Source organism: Ranitomeya variabilis, chromosome 4, assembly GCF_051348905.1.
Source record: "Ranitomeya variabilis isolate aRanVar5 chromosome 4, aRanVar5.hap1, whole genome shotgun sequence".
Taxonomy (NCBI): Eukaryota; Metazoa; Chordata; class Amphibia; order Anura; family Dendrobatidae; genus Ranitomeya; species Ranitomeya variabilis.
In genome coordinates this window covers 630,803,470-630,818,548 of record NC_135235.1, presented here as the reverse complement: position 1 = coordinate 630,818,548, position 15,079 = coordinate 630,803,470, and the positions used below count along the sequence as shown (strand labels likewise).

General features: G+C 43.9%; 1 protein-coding gene across 1 annotated transcript in view; it reads left to right on the top strand.

The window, feature by feature from the left end:
- LOC143767223 (uncharacterized) overlaps window positions 1-15,079 on the top strand; it is a 323,645-nt gene that overhangs the window by 23,960 nt on the left and 284,606 nt on the right. The window lies entirely within an intron of this gene.

Here is a 15,079-nt window from a genome sequence, read left to right as displayed (position 1 = left end):
CCCTAAGTAGCCGGCATAAGGACAGAACGGGGTGTGTGGAAGAAACCCACGCGTATCGCCGCCGCAGCGGCTTTGTCAGGGAAAGTGGGTTAAGTCGTGGAAAACTTACGTTTAAATACAAGTGTAATCATCCATAATGCACAACGACCGCGGCGTCCCCAGCTGGGAGGTGTATACCGGAAGGCGCGCATTAGTGCAGAGTAACGAGACAGGGCGGAAGTATCAGAAATCTCCATGGAGATTGGTGGCGCATGCGCAGTCGCGGCTCAAAATTGAGCCACGCTGCGCAAGCGTCTAGCAAAGATAAAATGAAGAGCGCACGGCAGTGCGAAAAGCAGAGAAACACCCGTCGAACAGAGTATTGTGGAGCAAAACAAATAGCCATACAGGCAAGAATAAAAGACCTGAATGAGGGAGGAATATATATTGTTAATGCATACAAGAAATATATATATACACCACGGCAAATGGCCATATATAAAGCCCAAGTAAATAATATATACAAGTGGAACAATCTATGTCAAAAACATGGCCAAGTGGCCGTAACACCTCTAAAATATAGAGGAGAGTTATATAAGTGCACATATATACATAAACCGATGGCTACTGGAACACAAGACATATAGTTTATTCATAGTCCAAAAGTGAGCCAGCTGGTAGAATATGCAAAGCGTAGCAGGCATGGGAAAAGGGAAGAACAACTACTGTCTTGAGAAAGCATCCGAAAAGTTGTCCTTCTTTGATCTTCCCTTTAACCCTCAATGTGGCAAAGTAGGGATAAGACAGACGTACATCCAAAAATTGTGCATTGTCCACCAATTTACTGTCCATGATTGTCCAAAGGTAAAAGGCAGCAGCAGGTCATGTACAGGAGAATGGAATATCCGACAAGAGTGCTTTATGAAGCCGATAAATGTTAGAGCATACCAATCCTGATAAAGGGCTAAAGAGAAAAAGAGGGGAACAAAAGTATGAATGTTAAAAACTATTAAAGAAGTCCAACAAAGCCTATCCCCTCCATGGATTGGCATCCCAAAAATCCCGTAAAGAGAAGTTCTTCGTTTAATCCAGAGGGAGCAACAGACTGTAATTGGAAAATCCATCTGGATTCTATTTGAAGAAGCAATTTACGTCTGTCCCCACCTCTCTCATTGGGAGTGAGTTTTTGTAGGCCCACCACCCTAAGATTGTGTGAAGAGCCCCCATGATTACCTAGGAAATGTTCGACCACTGGGGTAAGAGTCTTTCCCCTTCTTGAATCCGACGCGGCTAGATGTATTGTCGAGATATGCTTCTGGACACGTCTCCTGAGCTCTTGTGAGGTCTGTCCAACGTATACCATCTTACAAGGGCAGATAAGGGCATAGATTACATCCCTGGATTTACAATTAATGTATGCCCTAAGGGGGTGTCTACTAAGGAGTGTGGGGTGAGTAAAGAGATCACGAGTCGGAGCCATGTGGGGACAAATGTTACAGTCTCCACATGGGAATGAGCCCTTAGGGTGTGGGGTGAGTAAAGAGATCACGAGTCGGAGCCATGTGGGGACAAATGTTACAGTCTCCACATGGGAATGAGCCCTAAGGGCTCCTTCCTTAGTGGACACCCCCTTAAGCTCAGGAGACGTGTCCAGAAGCATATCTCGACAATACATCTAGCCGCGTCGGATTCAAGAAGGGGAAAGACTCTTACCCCAGTGGCCGAACATTTCCTAGGTAATCATGGGGGCTCTTCACACAATCTTAGGGTGGTGGGCCTACAAAAACTCACTCCCAATGAGAGAGGTGGGGACAGACGTAAATTGCTTCTTCAAATAGAATCCAGATGGATTTTCCAATTACAGTCTGTTGCTCCCTCTGGATTAAACGAAGAACTTCTCTTTACGGGATTTTTGGGATGCCAATCCATGGAGGGGATAGGCTTTGCTGGACTTCTTTAATAGTTTTTAACATTCTTACTTTTGTTCCCCTCTTTTTCTCTTTAGCCCTTTATCAGGATTGGTATGCTCTAACATTTATCGGCTTCATAAAGCACTCTTGTCGGATATTCCATTCTCCTGTACATGACCTGCTGCTGCCTTTTGCCTTTGGACAATCATGGACAGTAAATTGGTGGACAATGCACAATTTTTGGATATACGTCTGTCTTATCCCTACTTTGCCACATTGAGGGTTAAAGGGAAGATCAAAGAAGGACAACTTTTCGGATGCTTTCTCAAGACAGTAGTTGTTCTTCCCTTTTCCCATGCCTGCTACGCTTTGCATATTCTACCAGCTGGCTCACTTTTGGACTATGAATAAACTATATGTCTTGCGTTCCAGTAGCCATCGGTTTATGTATATGTGTGCACTTATATAACTCTCCTCTATATTTTAGAGGTGTTACGGCCACTTGGCCATGTTTTTGACATAGATTGCTCCACTTGTATATATTATTTACTTGGGCTTTATATATGGCCATTTGCCGTGGTGTATATATATATTTCTTGTATGCATTAACAATATATATTCCTCCCTCATTCAGGTCTTTTATTCTTGCCTGTATGGCAATTTGTTTTGCTCCACAATACTCTGTTCGACGGGTGTTTCTCTGCTTTTCGCACTGCCATGCGCTCTACATTTTATCTTTGCTAGACGCTTGTGCAGCGTGGCTCAATTTTGAGCCGCGACTGCGCATGCGCCACCAATCTCCATGGAGATTTCTGATACTTCCGCCCTGTCTCGTTACTCTGCACTAATGCGCGCCTTCCGGTATACACCTCCCAGCTGGGGACGCCGCGGTCGTTGTGCATTGTGGATGATTACACTTGTATTTAAACGTAAGTTTTCCACCACTTAACCCACTTTCCCTGACAAAGCCGCTGTGGCGGGGATACGCGTGGGTTTCTTCCACACACCCCGTTCTGTCCTTATGCCGGCTACTTAGGGCTTGGACTTCTGCTAGGCTTCTTATGGGCTGTTGATCCTTGGGCTTCAAGGTGTCTCTTACTCTTGTCAGTTGAGTATTCATGGCATATTTTTGCTCTCATTTCTCTGCAAAGGTATTTCTTCTCTGCATTTTTTGTGTACTCAGTGAGACTTTCATTATCATGTGCTCCTTATGCCCTCTTACCTTAATGCATTAACAGGGAGCCTTGGGACCCAATGTATATCACCTTGGATTTCCTATTTCTATATATTTTTTCATATGTCTAATGGGTTTACCTTGCGGCCATGAGTCACCTTCCTACAATTGCGGGGACACATATTAATGTTAGCCCGACCGATTTCATTCCATTTTGTATTTTCATGTAATGCTTGCAGACACATCATGTGTGTATGGGGTTGTTGGGCTTCCATTTGTTGTATTTTAATTGTTTTTATATGTCTTGCTGTGGTGTTTAAATAAAACGTTTTTCTATCTTCTACATGATGTGGCTGTGCTGGCCTTTTTGTATTCCAATCTGTTTTCTCTTTTTGTGATTATATTATTTATTGGACTGGGCTCTGCACCCTCTTACCCCCCTTATATTTGTATTCAGCTCGAGTGCACCCTTCCTTATTACTTATGCTGATTTGCACACTCTTCACATTCTCTTGAATTCTTTCTTGAGATAGGACATCATGTCGCGTTCGGAGAGCCCCTGATGTGCCTAAACATTGAAACCTCCCACAAGTGACACCATTTTGGAATGTAGACACCCTAAGGAACTTATCTAGATGTGTGGTGAGCACTTTGACCCACCAAGTGCTTCACAGAAGTTTATAATGTAGAGCTGTAAAAATAAAAAATCATATTTTTTCACAAAAATGATTATTTCGCCCCCAATTTTTTATTTTCCTAAGGGTAACAGGAGAAATTGGACTCCAAAAGTTGTTGTGCAATTTGTCCTGAGTACGCTGATACCCCATATGTGGTGGTAAACCACTGTTTCGGTGCATAGCAGAGCTCAGTAGGGTAGGAGCGCCGTTTGACTTTTCAATGCAAAATTGACTGGAATTGAGATAGGACACCATGTTGCATTTGGAGAGCCCCTGATATGCCTAAACATTGAAACCCCCCACAACTGACACAATTTTGGAAAGAAGACCCCCTAAGGAACTTATCTGAATGTGTTGTGAGAACTTTGAACCTCCAAGTGTTTCACTACAGTTTATAATGCAGAGCCGTGAAAATAAAAATTCTTTTTTTTCCACAAAAATTATTTTTAGCCCCAAGTTTTGCATTTTCCCAAGGGTAACAGGAGAAATTGGACCACTAAAGTTGTTGTCCAATTTGTTCTGAGTACTCTGATACCCCATATGTGGGGGGGAACCACCGTTTGGGCGTATGGCAGAGCTCGGAAGGGGAGGAGCGCCGATTAGAATGCAGTTAGATGGAATAGTCTGCAGGCGTCACATTGCGTTTGTAGAGCCCCTGATGTACCTAAACAGTAGAAACCCCCCACAAGTGACCCCATATTGGAAACTAGAAGCCCCAAGGACCTTATCTAGATGTGTTGTGAGAACTTTGAACCCCCAAGTGTTTCACTACAGTTTATAACTCAGAGCCGTGAAAATTAAAAATCTTTTTTTTTCCACAGAAATTATTTTTTAGCCCCCAGTTTTGTATTTTCCCAAGGGTAACAGGAGAAATTGGACCACAAAAGTTTTTTTCCAACTTGTCCTGAGTAAGCTGATACCCCATATGTGGGGGGAACCACTGTTTGGGCACACGGGAGAGCTTGGAAGGGAAGGAGCACTGTTTTACTTTTTCAATGCAGAATTGGCTGGAATTGAGTTCGGATGCCATGTCGCGGTTGGAGAGCCCCTGATGTGCCTAAACAGTGGAAGCTCCCCAATTGTAACTGAAACTCTAACCAGAAGACACCCCTAATCCTAATCTGAACCCTAACCATAACCCTAACCACACCCCTAACCCTAATGCCAACCCTAATCCCAACCATAAATGTAATCCAAACCCTAACTTTAGCCCCAACTCTAACCCTAACTTTAGCCCCAACCCTAACCCTACCTTTAGTCCCAAAACTAACTTTAGCCCCAACCCTAACTGTAGCCCTAACCCTAACTTTATCCCCAACCCTAACCCTAACTTTAGCCTCAACCCTAACCCTAACTTTAGCCCCAACCATAACTGTAGCCCTAACCCTAACTTAAGCCCCAACCCTAACCCTAATGGGAAAATGGAAATAAATACATTTTTTTAAATTTTATTACTTTTCCATAACTAAGAGGGTGATGAAGGGGGTTTGATTTACTATTTATAGCGGGTTTTTTAGCGGATTTTTATGATTGTCAACTGTCACACACTAAAAGACGCTTTTTATTGCAGTTTTTGCGTCTCCCCATTTTGAGAGCTATAATTTTTCCATATTTTGGTCCACAGAGTCATGTGAGGTCTTGTTTTTTGCGGGACGAGTTGCCTTTTTTATTGGTACCATTTTTGGGCGTGTGACATTTTTTTTCGCTTTTTTTCCTATTTTTGTGAAGCAGAATGACGAAAAACCAGATATTCATGAATTTCTTTCTGGGGGGGGGGCGTTTATACCGTTCCATGTTTGGTAAAATTGATAAAGCCGTTTTATTCTTCGGGTCAGTACGATTACAGAGATACTTCATGTATATCATTTTTTTATGTTTTGGCGCTTTTATACGATAAAAACTATTTTATATAAAAAATAATTATTTTTACATCGCTTTATTCTGAGGACTATAACCTTTTTTGTATAAATCAGTTTTATTGGTCAGAACAATAAAGAAAACATTTGAAAATACAAATTAGTAAATCTGTGCATTATTAGACAGTAGTTACATATTAATCAGATAAAACAACGTTACAATACTTAAGTCTTGCAATTTAACTGTCTGACTGATAATGTTGTTATTCATCTCGAGATTGTGAAATACTAACAGTAGAGATATTTAATGATTATCATTAAGTTGTTTTGTAAACAATTAAGGATATAATATACACTCACCGGCCACTTTATTAGGTACACCATGCTAGTAACGGGTTGGACCCCTTTTGCCTTCAGAACTGCCTCAATTCTTCGTGGCATAGATTCAACAAGGTGCTGGAAGCATTCCTCAGAGATTTTGGTCCATATTGACATGATGGCATCACACAGTTGCCGCAGATTTGTCGGCTGCACATCCCAAAGATGCTCCATACAAGGCAGGATGGATCCATGCTTTCATGTTGCTTACGCCAAATTCTGACCCTACCATCTGAATGTCGCAGCAGAAATCGAGACTCATCAGACCAAGCAACGTTTTTCCAATCTTCTACTGTCCAATTTCGATGAGCTTGTGCAAATTGTAGCCTCAGTTTCCTGTTCTTAGCTGAAAGGAGTGGTACCCGGTGTGGTCTTCTGCTGCTGTAGCCCATCTGCCTCAAAGTTCGACGCACTGTGCGTTCAGAGATGCTCTTAGGCCTACCTTGGTTGTAATGGGTGGCGATTTGAGTCACTGTTGCCTTTCTATCAGCTCGAACCAGTCTGCCCATTCTCCTCTGACCTCTGGCATCAACAAGGCATTTCCGCCCACAGAACTGGCGCTCACTGGATTTTTTTTCTTTTTCGGGCCATTCTCTGTAAACCCTAGAGATGGTTGTGCGTGAAAATCCCAGTAGATCAGCAGTTTCTGAAATACTCAGACCAGCCCTTCTGGCACCAACAACCATGCCACGTTCAAAGGCACTCAAATCACCTTTCTTCCCCATACTGATGCTCGGTTTGAACTGCAGGAGATTGTCTTGACCATGTCTACATGCCTAAATGCACTGAGTTACCGCCATGTGATTGGCTGATTAGAAATTAAGTGTTAACAAGAAGTTGGACAGGTGTACCTAATAAAGTGGCCAGTGAGTGTATATCCAAACCAGTTATGGGGAAGACAAACAACTAGAGTAAGAAAAGAAAAGAAAGGGAGGTAAAAAGAAGAAAAGAGGGGTGGATGAAGGTATGGGAAATGTGAGAAAAGGGGGGAGAGTGGCTGTCGTCCCGTCCAGCGGCCAAAGCGTAGGCCACAAAACGATCCGGGAGCTCACATGAGTGAGCTGTATGATATATTAAGTTCTAGAAATCCAGAGATCTAGCTCAGGGGTTTCCCTAAAAACAATCCAGGGGGCCCAAGTATTGTAGGTTTTTTCAAAATTATCAGATGACTGATTTATCAGTTGCTCCATTCTATAAATGTTATTAAGTTCAGCCACAAATTCCGCACGAGAAGGAAATTTTTCTTGTTTCCAGAAACGTGGAATTAGATTCCTAACTGCTGTAAGAAAATGTCTAAGAATGCCTCTTTTGAATCGAGATATCGACAAGTCACATAAGGACAGCAATGCTAGACTCGCTGAAGGTTGGATCTGTGTGATAGACAGCTTGTTATGAAGTTCAAAAATAGCCAACCACAGATCCTTTATGGGGGGGCAGTCCCACCAAATATGCATGTAAGAGCCTATTTCCTTTAAGCATCTCCAACAGGTGTCAGGAGTCGTGGGGAACACCGCATGTACCATAGATGGGCATCTATACCATCTTGCTAGGATCTTGTAGCTCCTCTCCTGTGATACCACGCACAATGATGATCTAGACGAGAAGAGAAGGATTTTTTCCCTGTCCTCGGAAGATAAGGGTCTTCTCAGATCACCCTCCCATCTCGAGAAAAACATTGGCCAACCCTGCGGCGAAGCTCCCCCCTCTTTGAAGATTTTATATAGCAGCGAGACAGTGTGATCTGGGGGGTTTGTTGATATGCAGAGTACCTCAAAGGAAGTTAGCGGCCTACTGATATTAGTTTGTTTAATAGTCTTGTGGATATAACTTTTCAGCTGCTCATAGAAAAACCAGTCAACAGGGTGCATTTCTTCCTCTGGGAATAATTCCCGAAGGGACTTCATCCGATTAGCCTTCAAATAATCATGGATGATGGGTTTGGAGTCTTTTCTTTTGTTTAAATACATCTCTTTATGTAGCCCTGCCGGGAAAGTGGGATTATCATAAATCGGGGTCAAGGGGCCCGGGACAGCTGCAATCTGGAGGTCTTTGTTTCTGTTTTTAATAAGGAGCAATATGTTTCTTGTGAGAAAGGGTATATAAACATCCAGCCCCGTCCCCCTGCTTCCGGACCAGAGAACAACTTGAGAATCACATCCATTAAGATCGTTTTCCAGGTTTACCCACTTTTTACTGGTTTTACTGTGATAAAGATCCAGGATGCATGATCCTATTGATGCATAACTATAGATCGCAAAATCCGGGAGGCCCAAACCACCCATCAGTTTAGATCTACTTAATGATGAGTATGAGATACGTGCCCGGTTATGAGACCAGACGAAGCGAGTGATTATTTGTTTGAGGCGAGAAAAGAAGGAGGCTGGTAAGAATAGAGGGATTGTTTGAAAAAAATATAAGAGGTGAGGCAGAAGATCCATTTTAACTGCGTTAATCCTGCCTAACCAAGACAATTGGAGCTTGTGCCAATTCTCTAAATCCGATATTACTTTTTGAAGGGTTGGCGCAAAGTTGGTCTCAAACAATTTAGACGTTCTACTTGTAATTTTGATACCCAGGTAGGTGAGAAAGTCAAAACGCCATTTAAATGGGAAGGTCGTTCTCAATTTATCAACCAAGGGGAGTGGAAGTGAAATATTCAGGATTTCGGATTTAAGGGAGTTCATTTTAAACTTACTTAAAAGGCCGAATTTATTTAGTTCCGAGATAATGTTTGGTAAGCTCGTAGAGGGGGATGTGATATATAGGAGAATGTCATCTGCAAAAAGTGCTAGTTTATGTTCTTCAGACCTTAATTTTATACCCTTAATTGAGGGGTTATTTCTCAGGGCCACAGCCAGATGCTCCATTGTTAGGACATATAAAAGGGGGGAAAGCGGGCACCCCTGCCTCGTACCATTTCTGATCGGAAACAAATCCGATAATACACCGTTTACCTTGACCTGTGCACTAGGGGAGGAGTACAAGGCAGAGATCCTGCGCAACATATTTTCTTTTAAGCCAATTTCCTCTAGGGTCTGAAAGATGAACTCCCAATGCACCCGGTCAAAGGCTTTTTCAGCATCGATTGACATGATACATAGGGGATCCCCCCCAACCCGCCTTATCAAGTAGGGATATGGTACGAATTGTGTTGTCTCTTGCTTCTCGTCCTGGCACAAAGCCCACCTGATCTTGGTTTATTAATTTTGGCAACAAGGGGCGTAACCTATTGGCCAACATCTTCGCATATATTTTAATATCTAAATTTATCAAAGAGATCGGGCGATAATTATCACATGTAGAGGGATCTTTACCAGGCTTGGGTAGAACTGTTATGTGAGCGGTGAGTGCCTGAGAAGGAAAGGGCTCTCCAAGAGAGACAGAATTACAAGCCTTCAGAAATATTGGACTGAGTAATGTGTTAAACGACTTGTAGAAGCCTGCTGAAAACCCGTAAGGCCTTGGGCTCTTTCCCTGTTTCAAGTCTCTAATGGTTTCAGAAACTTCTTCTACTGAGAATTCCCTTTCAAGATCAAGCAAATCATCTTCAGGCAGTATGGGTAATTTGTGTTCCTGTAGGTATGATTTAATTTTGCTACGTAACGAATGTAGTGGAGCATCTTTATAATGTCCTGCTATATTATATAGAGATTTATAGTATTCACTAAAGTTAGAAAGAATATCTCTAGTATGAAACACTTTTGTCCCCTGTCTGTTCCTAATAAAAGGGATGTAGGTATTGGGATTGCGTCGATTGAGGGCTCTGGCCAAGAGCCTACCACTTTTATTGCCGAGCTGGTAGAATCGGCTCTTGAGTCTCTCTCTGAGACACCTGGATTTTTGGTCTATGATGGTTAGCAACTTTTGTCTGGCTGAAGAGAGCTGAGTAAATGTGTTGGCCTCAAGGTTTCGTTTATGTTTGTTTTCCAATTGGTGAATTTGCTCTGTTAGGCTGACTATCTCTGCCGCTCTTTCCCTTTTCAAACGAGCACCATGAGAGATGAGGACGCCTCTTATTACACTTTTTAAAGCCTCCCATTTCACAGTAGGGGACGTGGTGTCCCTCTCGTGGTCAGCCACGAATTCTATGATTGTTTGTTCAATCCTAGTTTTACATATGTATGTGATCCTGGAGCAAGTTTTCATTCAAACGCCAGGAGAAACATGGTCTCGAGGCAGAATGAAGCGAGATTGTTAGGTAAATAGGAGCGTGATCTGACCACAGAATCGACCCCACGCCGGCCCTCACCTGCATATCAAGCAGTTTATGTGAAATAAAAAAATAGTCTATTCTGCTGTAAGTATTGTGTATTTTTGAGAAGAAGCTATAGTCCCTAGTTGACGGGTTAAGGACCCTCCAGACATCTATCAGTCTCAAGCTGTGCAGTTGAGATCTTATTTTGTTAATGGAAGATGCAGGATATGAAGACATGAGACATCAACCGCAGGATTCATTGGGATATTAAAGTCGCCCCCAAGTATCACAGGAGAGGAACCAGCGAACTCCTCGAGGCATCTTTTGCAATCGGCTCCAAACTTCTGCTGCCCTTGGTTTGGGAAATATACGTTCGCTATTACAAGTTTATGAGCTGCCCATGCGATAAGTAAGAAGATAAATCTGCCGTTTTTATCAATTAGTGAGTCCAAGATCTCAGGCACAAAGGACCTGTGGAAGGCTATTGAGACACCCTTAGACTTTGAGAATGGATTTGGGCTGTGATACCATTTTGGATAATTTTTTGTGATACACTGTGGCACCGCACCAGTTTTGAAATGTGTCTCCTAGAGCAGTAGCACAGAGATCTGTTGCTTGTGACTATCAAATAGGACCTGTCGTCTTTTTTCTGGTACATTTAGTCCCTTTACGTTGAAGGAACAGAATTTAATTTCATCCATTATCAAATATCTTTGCGCCAGCTCGCAATAACGTGCACCCCATCCGCCAAAGCACACAACAGCCATGGGTAGTAAGGAAAAAACAGTAGGAGGGGAGGGAAAAAGACAGGTTAAAGGAGAAATAATATAGCATGGAAAACAAAGAAGAAGGTGCGCTAGGGTTTACGCACCAAGTCAAACTGTGCATCTGTGAAATTAGAGCGAGAAATGGAGAAGGAAAAATTCCCTCCCCTCTCTCACCCGTACACCCCGAGCGGACAAGGGAAGCCGAGAGAAGCACCAGCCCCTCCATCCTCCCGCGAACTCAGCAAGGCCTATGGATAAGAATTTACAAACATGTAAAGTAAATTTAAACAGAGTAATAGCCCTTGTTCAAGCTAACATACACATATACACTCACTGGCCACTTTATTAGGTACACCTGTCCAACTTCTTGTTAACACTTAATTTCTAATCAGCCAATCACATGGCGGCAACTCAGTGCATTTAGGCATGTAGACATGGTCAAGACAATCTCCTGCAGTTCAAACCGAGCATCAGTATGGGGAAGAAAGGTGATTTGAGTGCCTTTGAACGTGGCATGGTTGTTGGTGCCAGAAGGGCTGGTCTGAGTATTTCAGAAACTGCTGATCTACTGGGATTTTCACGCACAACCATCTCTAGGGTTTACAGAGAATGGTCCGAAAAAGAAAAAAAATCCAGTGAGCGGCAGTTCTGTGGGCGGAAATGCCTTGTTGATGCCAGAGGTCAGAGGAGAATGGGCAGACTGGTTCGAGCTGATAGAAAGGCAACAGTGACTCAAATCGCCACCCGTTACAACCAAGGTAGGCCTAAGAGCATCTCTGAACGCACAGTGCGTCGAACTTTGAGGCAGATGGGCTACAGCAGCAGAAGACCACACCGGGTACCACTCCTTTCAGCTAAGAACAGGAAACTGAGGCTACAATTTGTACAAGCTCATCGAAATTGGACAGTAGAAGATTGGAAAAACGTTGCTTGGTCTGATGAGTCTCGATTTCTGCTGCGACATTCGGATGGTAGGGTAAGAATTTGGCGTAAACAACATGAAAGCATGGATCCATCCTGCCTTGTATGGAGCATCTTTGGGATGTGCAGCCGACAAATCTGCGGCAACTGTGTGATGCCATCATGTCAATATGGACCAAAATCTCTGAGGAATGCTTCCAGCACCTTGTTGAATCTATGCCACGAAGAATTGAGGCAGTTCTGAAGGCAAAAGGGGGTCCAACCCGTTACTAGCATGGTGTACCTAATAAAGTGGCCGGTGAGTGTATTTATATACATGTTATACCGACGGCATGCGGAATATTGCATGTCCAAATGATCAGGGATTAGAATCAGACCTCCCAGGCAAACCAACAGTGGGATAATCCGCCCCGCTAGTAAAATCAATCAATCAACAACAAATACCATGGAGCCATTCAACCGCAGCAGAGTGTATATATACATTGCAGCAACGAGCAGAAACTAATAAACACCAAAAGATAAATGGGAACGAAGAAAAAGAACGTCATGGAGGATCAGAGGAGCTCTCATTGACATGCCGATTCTTGGAACTGGGGACCTTGAGCCATCTAGGAGGAGCGTCTGGGAGAGTCGGGACCAGAGGCCAGTCTGGAAGTTCTATTAGTGGGAGTTCAAACGTGCCAAGGAAGTTGGCCAGGTCTCCAATCCGACGGAAGTATGCGCTTTTGCCTCCTTTGAAAGCTATTAGTTGAAAAGGGAACCCCCACCTGTAGGGGATATCCCTCTCCTTGAGAACCGCCAACAGAGGTTTCAGGGCTTTGCGTAAGAATAGAGTACATCTTGATAGGTCTGATAGCAGTAGAATTGGTTGTCCTTCAAATTGAAGGGATCCTTTTTTTCTAGAGGCTGTCATGATGGCCTCCTTAATTCTGAAGTAATGTACCCTGCAGATGACGTCTCTAGGGCGTGAATCAGACGTGGGTTTGGGACCAAGAGATCTATGAATTCTGTCAAATTCAATGGAGTTGTCTTCATAGTCGCCGAGAATGTCCAGGAATATTCTCTGAGCCGTGCGGTCTAGGTCCTGAGGACCGACGGATTCTGGAAGACCACGTATGTGGATATTATTACGCCTATTGCGATTCTCCAGGTCCTCAAGACCGGATGACATTTCCTCTAATTTCATAGTATGGTCCATTAAGATTTCTCTGTGCGTCTGAAGTTTTTGAGCGATCTTCTTGTGTCTTTTCCACGTCCTCTATACGTGATGTAAATTCCATCTGCAGGTTATGTATCTCCTTTTTGTACGAGTTCTCAAGCCTACATGCAAAACTTTCCAGATCTGTTTTAGTAGGAAGAGCTTTAATATATTTACTCAGTTCAGCAATATTCATGTCCTCAGGCATGTCTCTGTCTCCACCACCATTATCTGTTGATTTCCTAGGAGAGTTATGAGAGGTCTGTGGGTCTTTTAAAGAGGAACTATTTTTATGCGGAGTTTGCGACATTGCTGATCTGGTGTTTCTTGTTTGGAGTGGCTGGTTCAAGAATCGTTCCATATCCTCAATAGGAGGCTCCTTGTGTAAGCTTGAGGGTTGCCCAGAAATCTTCTTAGTTTTACCCATAAATGTCCGCTGTCGCTGCTTGCCTGTTATATTGCTCAGGGGGGCATGGGGGTGCAGTGATCACCACATTAGGCACAGCTCCCCATCAGCAAGCCCCTTCCAGGGTGTATTTGATTATGGTCTTAAGGTTGGTGAAGCATATATTGTGTCCTGAACCAGGAGAGATGAGCCTCTGGATGTCATAAACGGTCCCAGCACTAGGTGTCGCCAGAGGACTAGAGTTGTAAAGTGCAGACTTATTAAGTGGTAAGCTGATGTTTTGCTTCTCAGTATTACTGGAGATAAAGCACAATAACAGCTCATGAAATGGTGAAGGTAAGGTGGCTGCTCCTTTTCTGCAGTGAGGACTATGTGCAAGACAATGTGCAAAAGTGCCAGGTATTCTGAATAAGCCCGCCCCAAGATGGTGTTTCACTGAGAGGGGATCCAACCCCAAGATGGCATCCGCCCTCTCACTGGCGGGAAAATGATCAGCACTGGGATACTATGGCGGGGGCCCTAGGGAATCCCCTGTCCAGCCGGGGCCAGCACTATCCTGCTCACCTTCCTCTTCTGTGTAGTGCGATCCGCGCACTTATCAGAGTCCTCCCTGTAGAGGCTCCGGTGAACGTGTCTGCGGTGCCTCACCACCGTCGCCACGTGGGATTCAAGGGAGGGAGAGCCTCTCCTTCACCTCCACAGCCCGATGGAGGACTTGCAGACCTCTGCCCGCTGCCGCACACCTCACCACCAGCCGCCCGCCGAGTCTCCTCGGGCCGACTGCTGCTCCTGCAGAGATCCCGCTCTGCCGACCTGTCTCCAGAGCACCGCGCTGCAAGGCCGCTCCGTCTCTGAGGGTCCGGTGTGCCGACTCCCAGCTGCAAGGGGGGCACAGGCTGATGATCCTCTCCACCCCAGGTATGCCGCCCGGGATTTTCTGGTGGTCTGTGTGTGATTGGAGTCTGGGGGAAGACCTTTATCTCCTCTTTGCTGGAGGAGCTCTCCACCATGTGTCCTTCTTCACCAACCGCTGGCCACGCCCCCCAGGACTATAACTTTTTTACTTTTTTGTTGATGATGCTGTATGGCGGCTCGTTTTTTGCGGGATAAGATGATGTTTTCAGCGGTACCATGTTTATTTATTTCCGTCTTTTTGATCGTGTGTTATTCCACTTTTTGTTCGGCGGTATGATAATAAAGCGTTGTTTTTTGCCTGTTTTTTTTTTTACGGTGTTTACTGAAGGGGTTAACTAGTGGAACAGTTTTATAGGCCGGGTCGTTACGGATGCGGCGATACTAAATTTGTGTACTTTTATTTTTTTTTTATTTAGAAAAAGAAATGTATTTATTGGAACAATATTTTTTTTTTCTTATTTAGGAATTTTTTAATTTTTTTTTTACATATGAAAATATATTTTTTTGTACTTTATAACATTGCCCCAGGGCGGCACATCACATTATCATGTCAGATTGCAGATCTGACACTTTGCAGAGTACTGTGTCAGATCAGCGATATGACAGGCCCTGCAGGGAGGCTTGCCGGTGCCTGCTCTGAGCAGGCGCTTGCAAGCCACCTCCCTGCAGGACCCGGAAGGAGCCCCGCGGCCATTTTGGATCC